The sequence below is a fragment of the Triticum dicoccoides genome, chromosome 1B, assembly GCF_002162155.2.
Source record: "Triticum dicoccoides isolate Atlit2015 ecotype Zavitan chromosome 1B, WEW_v2.0, whole genome shotgun sequence".
NCBI classification, from domain to species: Eukaryota; Viridiplantae; Streptophyta; class Magnoliopsida; order Poales; family Poaceae; genus Triticum; species Triticum dicoccoides.
Window position 1 is genome coordinate 197,709,779 of NC_041381.1, and position 14,299 is coordinate 197,724,077.

Sequence of the window (14,299 nt, forward strand, 5' to 3'; positions counted from 1 at the left end):
GGTCGATTCCCCCTCCAGCGGAGCACCGGCGAAGGCTCCAAGATAGGATCTCGCGGATACTGAAGGTTACGGCGGTGGAAATAGTTTTTCGTTGGCTCCCTGGATGTTTTTGGGGTACGTGGGTATATATAGGAGGAAGAAGTAGGTCAGTGGCTGCCCGAGGGGCCCACGAGATAGGGGGGCGTGCCCTCCACCCTCCTGGCCGCCTCGGCTGCTTCTTGGCTTGCACTCCAAGTCCTCTGGATCACGTTTGTTCCAAAAATCACGCTCCCGAAGGTTTCATTCCGTTTGGACTCCATTTGATATTCCTTTTCTTCGAAATACTGAAATAGGCAAAAAAACAGAAATACGGGTTGGGCCTCCGGTTAGTAGGTTAGTCCCAAAAATGATATAAATGTGTAAAGTAAAGCCCAGAAACATCCAAAAAGGGTAATATAATAGCATGGAATAATAAAAAATTATAGATACATTGGAGATGTATCAGGCATCCATCCTTGTGTTCCTCCTGGGTGTGTCCTATTTCTCCGCAAGTCTTGCAGGCACAAGGTTTATTTCTTGGTGTATCATGGTGCTTTCGGATAAGACAGGATCTTGTCAGAGTCTTCTTGAATTATTCCCAAGTCTTTGCTCCATTCCATCCCTGTATGGCTTGATGCATCTGCCACCATGTTGCAGCACCTCCTTTAAAGTACAGAATAGCGTATAATACTTCATTCTTCCTTGAAACCAAATTGCTACCAAAGTGATTCTCCATATTCTGAATCCATAGCTCTGCTTCCGGCTGAGTCATCGGTCTAGAGAATACCAGTCCAACTTCATTCATCATCTATGGGGTCCAAAAGTTTAGTGATGAGATACGAGAGAGGTGGGGAGGGGCACACACAATACAAACAATAGTTTTGAAGAAACGGGTTTTTACTTTGTGGCTGTCGGAAAACATCAAACAAATGACAGCTCACAAATCGTCGCATCTAATGTAAGTGTATAACAAGGGTTTGGTCTTCTAAAGGTCAAATAATTCTTCAGATTCTTCAAGTCTTTAGAGTCTTCAACTGTTGTTGCTTCAACTCTTCTAATGCATGGTGAAATCCTCTTTACTCTGAAAAGGCCATCAGTTATCCGATATGTTGTCCTTCTTGGAGCGGCTTTAGTTGATCCTCCGTGTGGTCAAAAGGGAAAGGGGTATACTCTACCTATTTGAGGTAAGAGGGATTATTTAATAAAATCAGAAAAGAAGAGAAGTAAAGGATCTTTTTGAAAATAAAGTTTTAGAGATTTCCGGTCCTAGGGGCTTTCCGATTTCTAGGGTCACGTCCTACAATCAACATGTGCTCTGATACCATATCTGTAGCGACCTGACCTCAGACGGTCAAGCCTTTGTGCATCTGTGCCATCCCTGGATTAGTATGCTGGCACACACAGTACATCAATGTATATATCAAAGTGCAATCACATGTATGAATAACGTAAAACTGATATATACATTATTAGTCTCAGCGGAAACAATCAATCGGGTGTGGAGTCGCATCAATGCCATCGGCAAGTTGAGTGTAGACCGTAACTCTGTACCGTACTCTTACTCGTCGGAAGAAAGTATCTGCAACATGATACGTTGCAGCCATGTAGGTCAGTACATTGAATGTACTGGCAAGATCACAACAAAAGAAAGCAGATGATAAATATGCAATATGTCTTCGTGGCTCTATATCTGAGTTTTGTTTTGCATAAAAGCTGGTTTATTTTTCCCTACAACAAAGGAATATCAAGAGTCTGTACTATGGAGTTTTTCTATCATGACATGGTTCCGCCAACTGATGTCTCATACCCAAAATCATCATAAGTTGCCCACAATTAAGTTATCAATCCGGTGTTGAGAGTTCCGAGATAGATCCAGGTCCATATGCTCAAATTGTCCGTAACCGGGGACACGGCTAATCGATTAGGTTTTAACCCTCTGCAGAGGTTTGTACACTTTACCCACAAGATTCGATCCCTCTTTTTACTTTCTCGCACTTCAGGGTGTTTGAGAACAAGACGACCGAAACATGTTCTTCCGAAGAGTTCCCCTGACCACTATCCGGTGCTCATCCTATCCTACCATAGTTCTACATCTGCTAGCACCGTCCTAGCCAGAGTCAGCACTAAGGTCAACCAAGCCAGAGCACATAGTGACTTGCGGTTGCACAGGTAAGCTTCCGGGCATGAAGTATTCTTCCGTCTCTTTGAGTTTGGGTGAAGCTTTTCGCACGATGTCATGGCGCTTCTTCATGCATCCCGGCCATCCACTGGTTTCTCCAGGGTGCCCGTCAACCGCCCTTCACCCAGTAGTGTGTATTGAATTCTTGTCTCGAGTCTTGAAGTCTTGAGGCCTTGAAGATGCAGTCCTTGCATATGCCATCATGGAGTTGTCGTCATTGACGTAGAGTCCTCCTTCTTCACACCACTCTCGTGCACTCATACCAAACCCCGTCTACTATAGCGTAGCATTAAAATAAATAACGTCCAGGGTGATGGGTTCCTACCTCATGCATACTACTCAAATATAAGACTTCAAAATATCACTACTGGAGGGTTGTTGCAAAGATGCCATTAAATGCAATAAAAACATTGGTACGAAAGCATGGTCAAAGTGAACTTGCATGGTATTACTTGATGAAGATTATAACGCTCTCAGAATAATGACTTGGTAGAACTATTCGTCACTCCGTTGAAAATCTATATAGTCAAACATAACATTCATATAAGCAAACATACTAGCAAGCAATTCTAACACTCATAATAAAAATTAAAACAAAAAATAAAAACTCAATTTTTGGGAAATTTTTGTTTTTGCCACTCTAGATTTTGCCAATTTTTCTTATGCCATTCTAGATTTTGACATTTCACTTCTGCCACTCTTAACTTTTGACAATTATCACAATTGCCATTCTGTGTCAAAAGCAAAATAATTTTATTTCATTTTTGCCACTCTTTGATTTTGACAATTATCACAATTGCCACTCTGAAAATTTTGCTTTTGCCATAGGAATGACAATTGTGATAATTGTCTAAAACTAAGAGTGGCAAAAGTGAAATATCAAAATCTAGAGTGGCATAAGGAAAATTGGCGAAATCTAGAGTGGAAAAAACAAAATTCCAACAAATTCCAAGGAAGCTTAGAAAAACTAGAAAGAAAAACTACTAACGAAAATCTATGACTTTGCTACAAACATCTAACATAGTTTTTCCCTAAGAAAAAACTTAACAGCAATTCAAACACTAAACTAATAAGTTAACAGAAAATAAAAAGTAAAACAACTAAGTTAACAGAAAGTATTTTTCGTAAAATTTTATTTGCAAAAAGAAACAAATAAAAAGCTTTTATGAAACTCTAACTATAACATATACAAGTTTTCATACAAAACTAAATAAAATAATTTTTTAAAATAAAAATAAATTTTATTTTGTTTACTAACAGAAACAAAACTAAATTTGTCAAAAGTGACAAAAAGAAATAGTTTAAAAACAATTAAAACCATAAAGAAAAGAGTAAAACAAAACTAGAACTAAAATAGTACTGTTTCTGCTATAAACCTAATTTAAAATAAACTAAAAATAAATAACTATATGCTACTGGATAGACAAAACAGTAACAAAACGGAAGCAAAAAGAATCAATCAAAAACCCATTATAGAATTCAAACTAGAGCCAAAACAATGTTTGAAGCATAATTGAAACAATTCAAATTTAAACTAGTATAATTCAAAATTTCAAGTCACTAACAGAAAATTCATAAAATTTGTGACACGGCGCAATTGGAATCACTCAAAAACAATAAAAGTCCTAAAAGTTATTGAAGATCTAAGATCAGAACTATTTCTGTAAATTAAATCAGAAATAGAAAACCTAAAAGTCTACCGAGCGGACAAGGGCTACGAGTCACCGTGTGATTGGGCCAATGAGGCGAGTGTTCCACCACTATGGACGGACGGCCGACTACTAGACAGAATTATTCGGATGAAAGAAAAGAAAAAAACAAATCTACACGAACGGTCAGATCTTGATCGGACAATCGGCGGATGTTTGCTACTAAAGTAAACTAATGAACGAACTAAATAACCTATGCCGCAGAAAAAATAGAGGATCAAATATGGGCGTTGAACCCAGATCGGACGGACGAAGATGCTCATCGAAAAAAATAGAGGGTGCCGACCGGACTTGGGGAAGACGACAGCGCGGTGTAGGGAAGTGGTCGTGGTGCTCGTCTTGGTGGTCGCCGGACTCCGAGGAGGATCGGACGAGGCACGGCGCGGGAAGGCATTGGTGATGGCGGCAACGGCGTAGTAGGGAGCCTCCTGTCATGACTGCAGCAGCTGGCTGGAGCGACGGGCGGCTCTGGTGAGATTCGATGGTCGTCGGTGAGGCTTCTCCGATGCATGTCTGCGTGAGGAGAAAGATCAGCGAGGTGCGGAAACGCGAGGGAGGAAGAAATAGCCGGACGGGGGTGCTCGGGAACCTTTTGTTGCGTTAGCATCATCCAGCGAAAGCTTCAGGCAACGGTGAACTCCGGCGAGATCGTGATGGCTCTCTAGGTCACGGTAGATCAAGATTTTTCAGAAAATCGAACGAGGGGGAGGAGGGCAGTATTTATAGGGAGTCGGTCTTGCACGAGGGGAAACGAACGGATCGAATCGAGAGGATTCGCATCAGGATATTGCTTCCGTGATGAACACGGAAAAAATGACAGAGGATGGGGATGACATGCGGGCCCTGATGGTCAACGACAACAGGAAGAGAGAGGTGGGAGCGGGTGACCGAGCGGAAAGAGATTCGGCGCAGGCTGCCCGCTGCTGGGTTGTGCAAAGAGAGAGAGAGAGAGGGCAAGGGAGATGGTCCACGACGCTAGTGGGCTTCGGCCAAAAAAACTTTTCCTTTTAAATAAAGGCAGAGAAAGAAAAAAATAAAGAAAGAAATGGGAAATTTTACCTAGGCTTATTATATACCAAAATGTTCAGAAAAAGAAATACTAAATGTTAAACATTTTATCATGGTCAAATAAAATAGAGAAAAAAATAAATTGAGGCAAACAGTGCCACTATTGCAATAAAACCCAGTAAAAATCATTTTTAAAATACTAAAATGATTTCAAATTTCTTTTTCTCCATTTTCCGCTGTAGGGAATCATTTTACCCTAATTTCTATATATTTTGTTTTTGGAGAAAATAATTTAAATAAAAACCAAAATAATTCCAAATTGCAAGGGGGTTTCAAAATACTTCCAAATGACTTTCAATTTGATTCTTCTTAACTTCCAACTCATATTTCATATAATTTGAAGAAGTCATTTTTATTCCCTCGTGAAAAATCATTGAGTTGCATAAAGTTTATGAATTTGAAATGTTTCCAAACGGAATTCAAATCTTTTCAAAACCCTTTTCATTTATTTAAATGGAAGAAGTCATATCATCTTCTCTCTAGGGTTTTGTGTTTGAATTGAATTAGAATTCATGGATATCAAAAGGCAAAGTGAAAGTCTGGGAAAGTCATTTCATTCCCTCTCATTCAACTTCCAAAAAAGTTTCAAATTCCACTCAATTTCAATCAATCAATCACCCAAACAATCAAACAAACAATCATAATTATTTATTTAATATAACATTCCAAAATTTAGAATTTTGGGATGTTACACCTTAATAGCAATGATACATGCATGCCTCGCTACCTCTTCTGTCACTGGGTGAGGACACCGCAAGATTGAACCCATCACAAATCACCTCTTCCCATTGCAAGAAAAATCAATCTAGTTGGCCTAACCAAACAAAAGTTTCAGAGAAAAAACACGAGGCTATAATAATCATGCATATAAGAGATCAAAGAAGACTTAGATAATATTCATGGATAGATCTGATCATAATCTAACAATTCATCGGATCCGAACAGACACACCGCAAAAAGTCATCACATCAAATAGAGCTCCAAGAACATCGAGGAGACCATTGTATTGAGAATCAAAGAGAGAGAAGAAGCCATCTAGCTACTGCATACGGACTCGTAGGTCTATGGTGAACTACTCACGCATCATTGGAGGAGCACTAATGAGGATGATGAAACCCTCTGTGATCGTGTTCCCCTCCGGCGCCGGAATATGGCTCTAGATTGGATCTCATGGTTCTGGAACTTGTGGCGGCTGGAATTGTGTTTCATCGACTCCCCTGGGTTTCTGGAATATTTGAGTGTTTATAGAGCTGAGAGGCGGTGGAGAGGACCTCTGTGGGCCCCACCACCCATCAGGGCGCGCCATGGGCCTCTCGCGCGCCCAAGTGGGTGGTGGGCCCCATGGGCCTCCCCTCTGGTGATTCCTTGGCTCCCAAGTTGTCTTCTGGGTAGAAAAAAATCTCCAAAAAGTTTTGTGCCATTTGGACTTCGTTTGGTACTGATATTCTGTGAAGTAAAAAACAAGCCAAAAGCAACATCTCGCACTACGCACTATGCCAACAGGTTAGTCCCAAAAAATGATATAAAGTTGCTATAGAATGAATGTAAAACATCCAAGAATGATAATATAATAACATGGAACAAAAAAAATATAGATACATTGGAGACGTATCATAGGCGCCTGCTGTCCATTGGACAACTGACATCTGCCGCGGCGCGGAGCTAACACGTGATTCCCTCGGCCAATGAGAATTTTACATGTGGAAAATTGCCATTGGTCCATGCTTTTAGCAGGTTATCGAATCCAAAACCGGACCCGATAGCTTAAGGCTACCCGTTACGGTAGAGGCCTTGTGTCGGTTACCCTTGACAAAAGCACTTCCATGACGCTCCATTTATCATCATGAAAGCGGACACTTCCGTGATGGTAATTTGAGTATTGTCATGGAACACTTATACGACAACACATGTATGACTATCTTGATTCTGTCATAAAATCTTCATGGATGTACATGCATGACATAAAATGTGACCTACTGTGACAAACATGTATCATCACGGAAGTGATATTTTATAGTGGGTATCATGTGAACGTCGACTACACAACACGTTACTATGCTTTGGCCTAGGGGAAGACATTGTGGAGTAGTAAGTAGATGATGGGTTACGAGAGTGACAGAAGCTTAAACCCTAGTTTATGCGCTATTCCGTAAGGGGCTGATTTAGATCCATATGTTTCATGCTATGGTTAGATTCATCTTAATTTTTATTTCGTAGTTGCAGATGCTTGCGAGAGGGGGTAATGATAAGTGGGTTGTTTGTTCAAGTAAGAACAACCCCCTTGCAGATGCTTGCGAGAGGGGGTAATGATAAGTGGGTTGTTTGTTCAAGTAAGAACAACCCCCTTGCACGGTCAACCCACATAACAAGTTATCAAAGTAGTGGACGCCAATCAACTAAACATGATAAACATGACTAGATGAAATTCACATGTGTCCTTGAGAACGCCTTGCTTAATATAAGAAGTACTCCCGGGTTGTCCTTTGTAATAGAAGGATTGGGCCACTTTGTGATACGTCCATTTGCATCATGTTTTTCTATTGTTATTTATAATGTTTTTATTCATAATAATTCTTTATGGAGTAATTCCAATGCCTTTTGTCTCATAATATGCAAGGTTTACACAAAGAGGGAGAATGTCGGCAACTCAAATTCTGGACCTGAAAAAACTATGTTAGAGATACCTATTCTACACTTCTCCAAATGAGCTGAAATTTTTCGGAGATTTATTTTGGAATATATAAAAAATACGGGAGCAAATAACTATCGGAGAGGGCCACCTGGTGCCCACAAGACACTAGAGCATGCCAGACCCCCCAAGCGCGCCCTAGTGGGTTGTGGGCATCCCAGCCCACCTCTGGTGCCCATCTTTTGGTACATAAGGTCTTTTGACCTAGAAAAAATAAGGAGAGGACTTTCGGGACGGAGCACCTCCGTCTTGATGCGGGACTTGAGCAGGAGCACGTTTGCCCTCCGGTGGAGCGATTCCGCCGGGGAACTTCCCTCTCAGAGGGGGAAATCGAAGCCATCGTCATCACCAACAACCCTCTCATCTTTTGGAGGCCCATCTTCATCAACATATTCAATAGCACCATCTCATCTCAAACCCTAGTTCATCTCCTGTGTTCAATCTTTGTACTGGAACCTCAGATTGGTACCTGTGGGTGACTAGTAGTGTTGATTACATCTTGTAGTTGATTACTATATGGTTTATTTGGTGGAAGATTATATGTTCAGATCCATTATGCTATTTAATAGCCCTCTGGTGTTGAGCATTAATATCATTTGTGAGTAGTTACTTTTGTTCTTAAGGTCACAGGAGAAGTCATGTTGCAAGTAATTATGTGAATTTGATATGTGTTCGATATTTTGATGATGTGTATGTTCTGATTCCCTTAATGGTGTCATGTGAACATCGAAACATGGAACTTCACCATATTTGGGCCTAAGGGAATGCATTGTGGAGTAGTTATTAGATGATGGGTTGCTAGAGTGAGAGAAGCTTAAACCCTAGTTTATGCGCTACTTCGTAAGGGACTGATTTGGATCATATGTTTAATGTTATGGTTAGATTTTATCTTAATACTTTTCTCGTAGTTGCGGATGCTTGCAAGGGTTTTAATCATAAGTGAGAGTTTTGTTCAAGTAAGAACAACACCCAAGCACCGGTCCACCCACATATCAAATTATCAAAGTAGGAATGCAAATCAAACCAGCATGATGAAAGTGACTAGATGAAATTCCCACGTGCCCTCAAGAACTGTTTGCTTATTATAAGAGAGCGTTTTGGCCCCTCCTTTTCCACAAAAGGATTGGGCTACCTTGCTGCACTTTATTTACCATTACCATTACTTGCTCATTACAAATTATCTTGCTATCAAACTACATGTTACCGACAACTTCAGTGCTTGCAGAAATTACCTTGCTGAAAACCGCTTGTCATTTCCTTCTGCTCCTTGCTGGGTTCGACACTCTTACTTATCTAAAGGACTATGATAGATCCCCTACACTTGTGGGTCATCAAGAATCTTTTCTGGCGCCGTTTCCGGGGAGTGAAGCGCCTTTGCTAAGTGGAATTTGGTAAGGAAACATTTATATAGTGTATTGAAATTTACTGTCACTTGTTACTATGAAAAATAATCCTTTGAGGGGCTTGTTCGGGGTATCTTCACCTCGACTAGAAGAGCAAAGAGTTGCTCCTCAACCTACTGGACCTATTGAAAATATTTATTATGAAATTCCTTTGGGTATGATAGAGAAACTGCTAGCTAATCCATATGCAGGAGATGGAACATTACATCCTAATATGCACCTAATCTATGTGGATGAAGTTTGTGGATTATTTAAGCTTGCAGGTATGCCCGAGGATGTTGTCAAGAAGAAGGTCTTCCCTTTATATTTGAAGGGAAAGGCATTGACATGGTATAGGCTATGTGATGATATTGGATCATGGAACCACAACATATTGAAATTGGAATTTCATCAGAAGTTTTATCCCATGCATTTGGTTCATCGTGATCGGAATTATATATATAATTTTTGGCCTCGTGAAGGAGAAAGTGTGCTCTAGCTTGGGGGAGGTTTAAGTCAATGTTTTTTTTGAAACTGCACGACAGTGGGAGAGGCTCCCACTGACTTTTGTATTACTCACAAGGATCAATTACAGCATTGTTACAATGGTGGGGTGTGAGGCCCCCCGGCCATGTGATTTATGATACTATGAAGTCAGTACCTACAAGCTTTGTATGTAGTTCTCTAGGGAGGGACGCAGGGACTCCTTACAATTGTGCACCAGTAAAGCCAATAGCTCCTTAAATCTAGCTAGCCACGTCTGAAAGGAATGTGGGATCCCCCTGAATAAAAGGTTGTTCCTCTCCTTCCATAAACTCCAAGCCGCCAGCAGGAAGATATCCATGAACAACGGCCGGCGCCAACCCTCTTTGCCAGCATGTATGAGGGTTAGTCTATCACCAGAGTTTGGCCAAAGTATGCCAACTTTGTCCCAGCAATGTTGGCTGAACGGGCAGTTGAAGAATAGATGCTCGACAGTGTCTAGAGAAATTATCATTCTGAGTTTTTATGCTCGGCTTTCTCGTGATGATCAACCCATGCTCGACACTTCTTGTACTGGTTCTTTTATGAAGAAGACTATTGAATTTAGGTAGGAGATTTTAGAAAGAGCTAAACGCAACTCTGAAGATTGGGAACTCGACGAAGGTAAAGATTCAGGTATTCAGCTTCAGTTTGATTGTGTTAAATCTTTTATGGATACCGATGTTTTCACAAGTTTAGCACTAAATATGGACTGAACTTTGAGATAGTAGCCTCTTTCTGTGAATCATTTGCTACTCATGTTGATATCCCTAACGAGAAGTGGTTTAAATATCATCCCCCTATTAAAGAAGAAATTAAAGAACTAGTTATAGCAAAAGATGAAAGTATCATTTACAATGTTGATCCAATTGTGCCTACTGCTTATATTGAAAAACCACCTTTCCTTGTTAGGATAAAGGAACATGCTAAGGTATCAACAGTGGTTCACAAAAGTAATATTAAAGCACCTAAACCCCGTGAGAAAATTAAAGTAGAACCTAATGTTGCTATGGTTAAAGATCTTTTGGTCGAAAATGTTGATGGGCATGTTATTTACTTCTGTGATGAAGCTGCTAGAATTGCCAAACCCGATGAAAAAGATAAACTTAGACCTATTATTGGCATCCTGTTGTCTCAGTTTAAATATGGGATCATTTCTATCATGGTTTATGTGACTTAGGTGCTAGTGTGAGTGCTATTCCTTTTACCTTATACCAAAAAATTATGAATGACATAGCACCCGCTGAAGTAGAAGACATATATGTGACTATTAAACTTGCAAACAGAGATACCATCACACCACTTGGGATTGTTAGAGATGTTGAAGTCTTGTGTGGGAAAATAAAATATCCTACTGATTTTCTAGTTCTTGGCTCCACACAAGATGACTTTTGTCCCATTATCTTTGGTAGACCTTTCTTGAACACTGTCAATGCTAAGATAAATTGTGAAGAAGAAACCGTTAGTGTTAGCTATGGTGATGAGTCTCATGAGTTTAATTTCTCTAAGTTTCGTAGACAACCTTGGGATAAAGAATTACCTAGTAAGGATGAAATAATTGGTCTTGCTTCTATTGCCGTACCTCCTAGTGATCCACTAGAACAACACTTGCTCGACCATGAAAATGATATGCACTTGCGTGAAAGAAATGAAATAGATAAAATATTATTTGAACAACAACCTCTCCTAAAACACAATTTGCCTATTAAAACTCTAGGAGGTCCTCCTCCACCTAAAGGTGATCATGTGTTTGAATTAAAGCAATTGCCTCACACTCTGAAGTATGCATATCTTGATGAGAAAAAATATATCATGCTATTATTAGTGCTAACCTTTCAAAACATGAAGAAGAAAGATTATTCAAAATTCCGAGGAAGCACCGTGCTGATATTGGATATACTCTTGATGATCTTAAGGGCATTAGTGCCACTCTCTGTCAGCACAAGATTAATATGGAACCTAATGCTAAACCCGTTATTGATCACCAACGACAATTGAATCCTAAGATGAAAGAAGTGATAAGAACTGAAATATTAAAGCTTCTGGAAGTAGGTATAATCCGTCCCATAGCTGATAGTAGATGGGTAAGTCTTGTTCATTGTGTTCCTAAGAAGGGAGGCATTACTATTGTTCTTAATGATAAAAATGAACTTATCCCATAGAGAATTGTTACGGGCTATAGAATGGTAATTGATTTTAGAAAATTAAATAAAGCTACTAGAGAAGATCATTACCCTCTGCCTTTTATTGATCAAATGCTAGAGAGATTATCTAAGAACACACACTTTTGTTTTATTGATGGATATTCTGGTTTCTCTCAAATACCTGTATCACAACCTGATCAAGAGAAAGCCACTTTTACTTGTCCTTTTAGAACCTATGCTTATAGACGTATGCCATTTGGTTTATGAAATGCACCTCTACCTTTCAAAGATGTTTGACTACTATATTCTTTGATTTTTGTGAAAAGATTTTGGAGGTTTTCATGGATGATTTTTCCGTTTCACAGAACTTCTTTTGATGATTGCTTAAGCAACCTTGATCGAGTTTTGCGGAGATGTGAACAAACTAATTTTGTCTTGAATTGGGATAAGTGCCACTTTATGGTTAATGAAGGCGTTGTCTAGGGGCATAAAATCTCTGAACAAGGTATTGAGGTGGATAAAGCTAAAGTTGATGCAATTGAGAAAATGCCATGTTATAAAGATATTAAAGGTATTCGTAGTTTCCTTGGTCATGTTGGTTTCTATAGGAGGTTTATTAAATACTTCTCTAAAATTTCTAGGCCTATTACTAATCTTTTACAAAAGGACGTTCCTTTTGTTTTTTTGACGATTGTGCAGAAGCCTTTGAAACACTTAAGAAAGCCTTAACTTCTGAACCTATGTTCAACCACCTGATTGGAACTTGCCTTCTGAAATTATGTGTGATGCTAGTGATTATGTTGTTGGTGCTGTTCTAGGACAGATAGTTGATAAGAAATTGAATATTATCCATTATGCTAGTAAAACTCTAGGCAGTGCCCAAAGAAATTATGCTACTACTGAGAAAGAATTTTCAGCAGTAGTGTTTGCTTGTGATAAATTCAGATATTACATTGTTGATTCCAATGTAATTGTTCACATTGATCATGCTGTTATAAATATCTTATGGAAAAGAAAGATGCTAAACCTAGACTCATTAGGTGGGTTCTCTTGCTACAAGAATTTTATTTACATATCACTGATAGGAAAAGAGCTGAGAACCCCGTCGCTGATAACTTGTCTAGGTTAGAAAATATTGACGACCCACTACCTATTGATGATAGCCTTCCTGATGAACAACTAGCTGTAATAAATGCTTCTCATAACACTCCTTGGTATGCTGACTATGCTAATTACATTGTTTCTAAATATATACCACCTAGTTTCACATACCAACAAAAGAATAATTCTTCTATGATTTAAGACATTTCTTTTGAGATGACCCACATATTTATAAAGAAGGAGTAGGTGGTATTATTAGACGTTGTGTACCTGAGCATGAACAGGAACAAATCCTACGGAAATGTCACTTCTAAGCCTATGGAGGGCATCATGCGGGAGATAGAACTGCACACAAGATATTACAATCTGGTTTTTACTAGCCTACTGTAAGGGCATATTTCTCCCTGAGTGGTTTTGGTGATTGATGACAATGCATTTGCGGACTAATCGTGTGTAGAGCATTTCAGATATCTCATGTCTAGGCACTAGACAGTTTGATGCCCCTCAGAGCCTATCGAAGGCGGCGGTTCTCTACGTTTCTTTTCGGTGGATTTGAGTCATAGGAAAGCTGTACTACTAAGAGGGGATCCGCTGATACGTCTCCATTGTATCTATAATTTTTGATTGTTCCATGCCAATATTATTCAACTTTCATATACTTTTGGCAACTTTTTATACTATTTTTTGGGACTAACATATTGATCCAGTGCCTAGTGAGGGAGTCCTGGATTAGGGGGTATCCGGACAGCCGGACTATATACTTTGGCCAGACTGTTGGACCGTGAAGATATAAGACTCAAGACTTCGTCGCGTGTCCGGATGGGACTCTCCTTTGCATGGAAGACAAGCTTGGTGATCCAGATATTATATTTCCTTCCTCGTTACCGACTCCATGTAAACCCTAGCCCTCTCTGGTGTCTATATAAACCGGAGGGTTTAGTCCTTAGAGACACGATCACAATCATCATAGGCTAGCTTCTAGGGTTTAGCCTCTACGATCTCGTGGTAGATCAACTCTTGTAATATTCATATCATCAATATCAATCAAGCAGGAAGTAGAGTTTAACCTCCATCAAGAGGGCCCGAACCTGGGTAAAACATCGTGTCCCTTGCCTCCGTTACCATTAGCCTTAGACGCATAGATCGGGACCCCCTACCCGAGATCCGCCGGTTTTGACACTGACATTGGTGCTTTCATTGAGAGTTCCTCTGTGCCATCACTGCAAGGCTCGATGGCCCATCTCGTTGTCAAGGACAGCATCACCTCTGGGGGAGCGCTTGCTGTAGGCCAAACTCTACTACTAGGCGGCTTCGTCATGGTCGCCCAATCGGCTGCCGCACCGACGATGACCTCTCGGGTCATCACGAATAGCCTCCACATCAATTCGGAACTCGCCGAACAGATGGATCCAAGGGAGCTCTCCTCCCTTAATGAGCTATTAGATCGCATCGCCGCTTTGGGAGTCACCACAGACTATGACCGGATT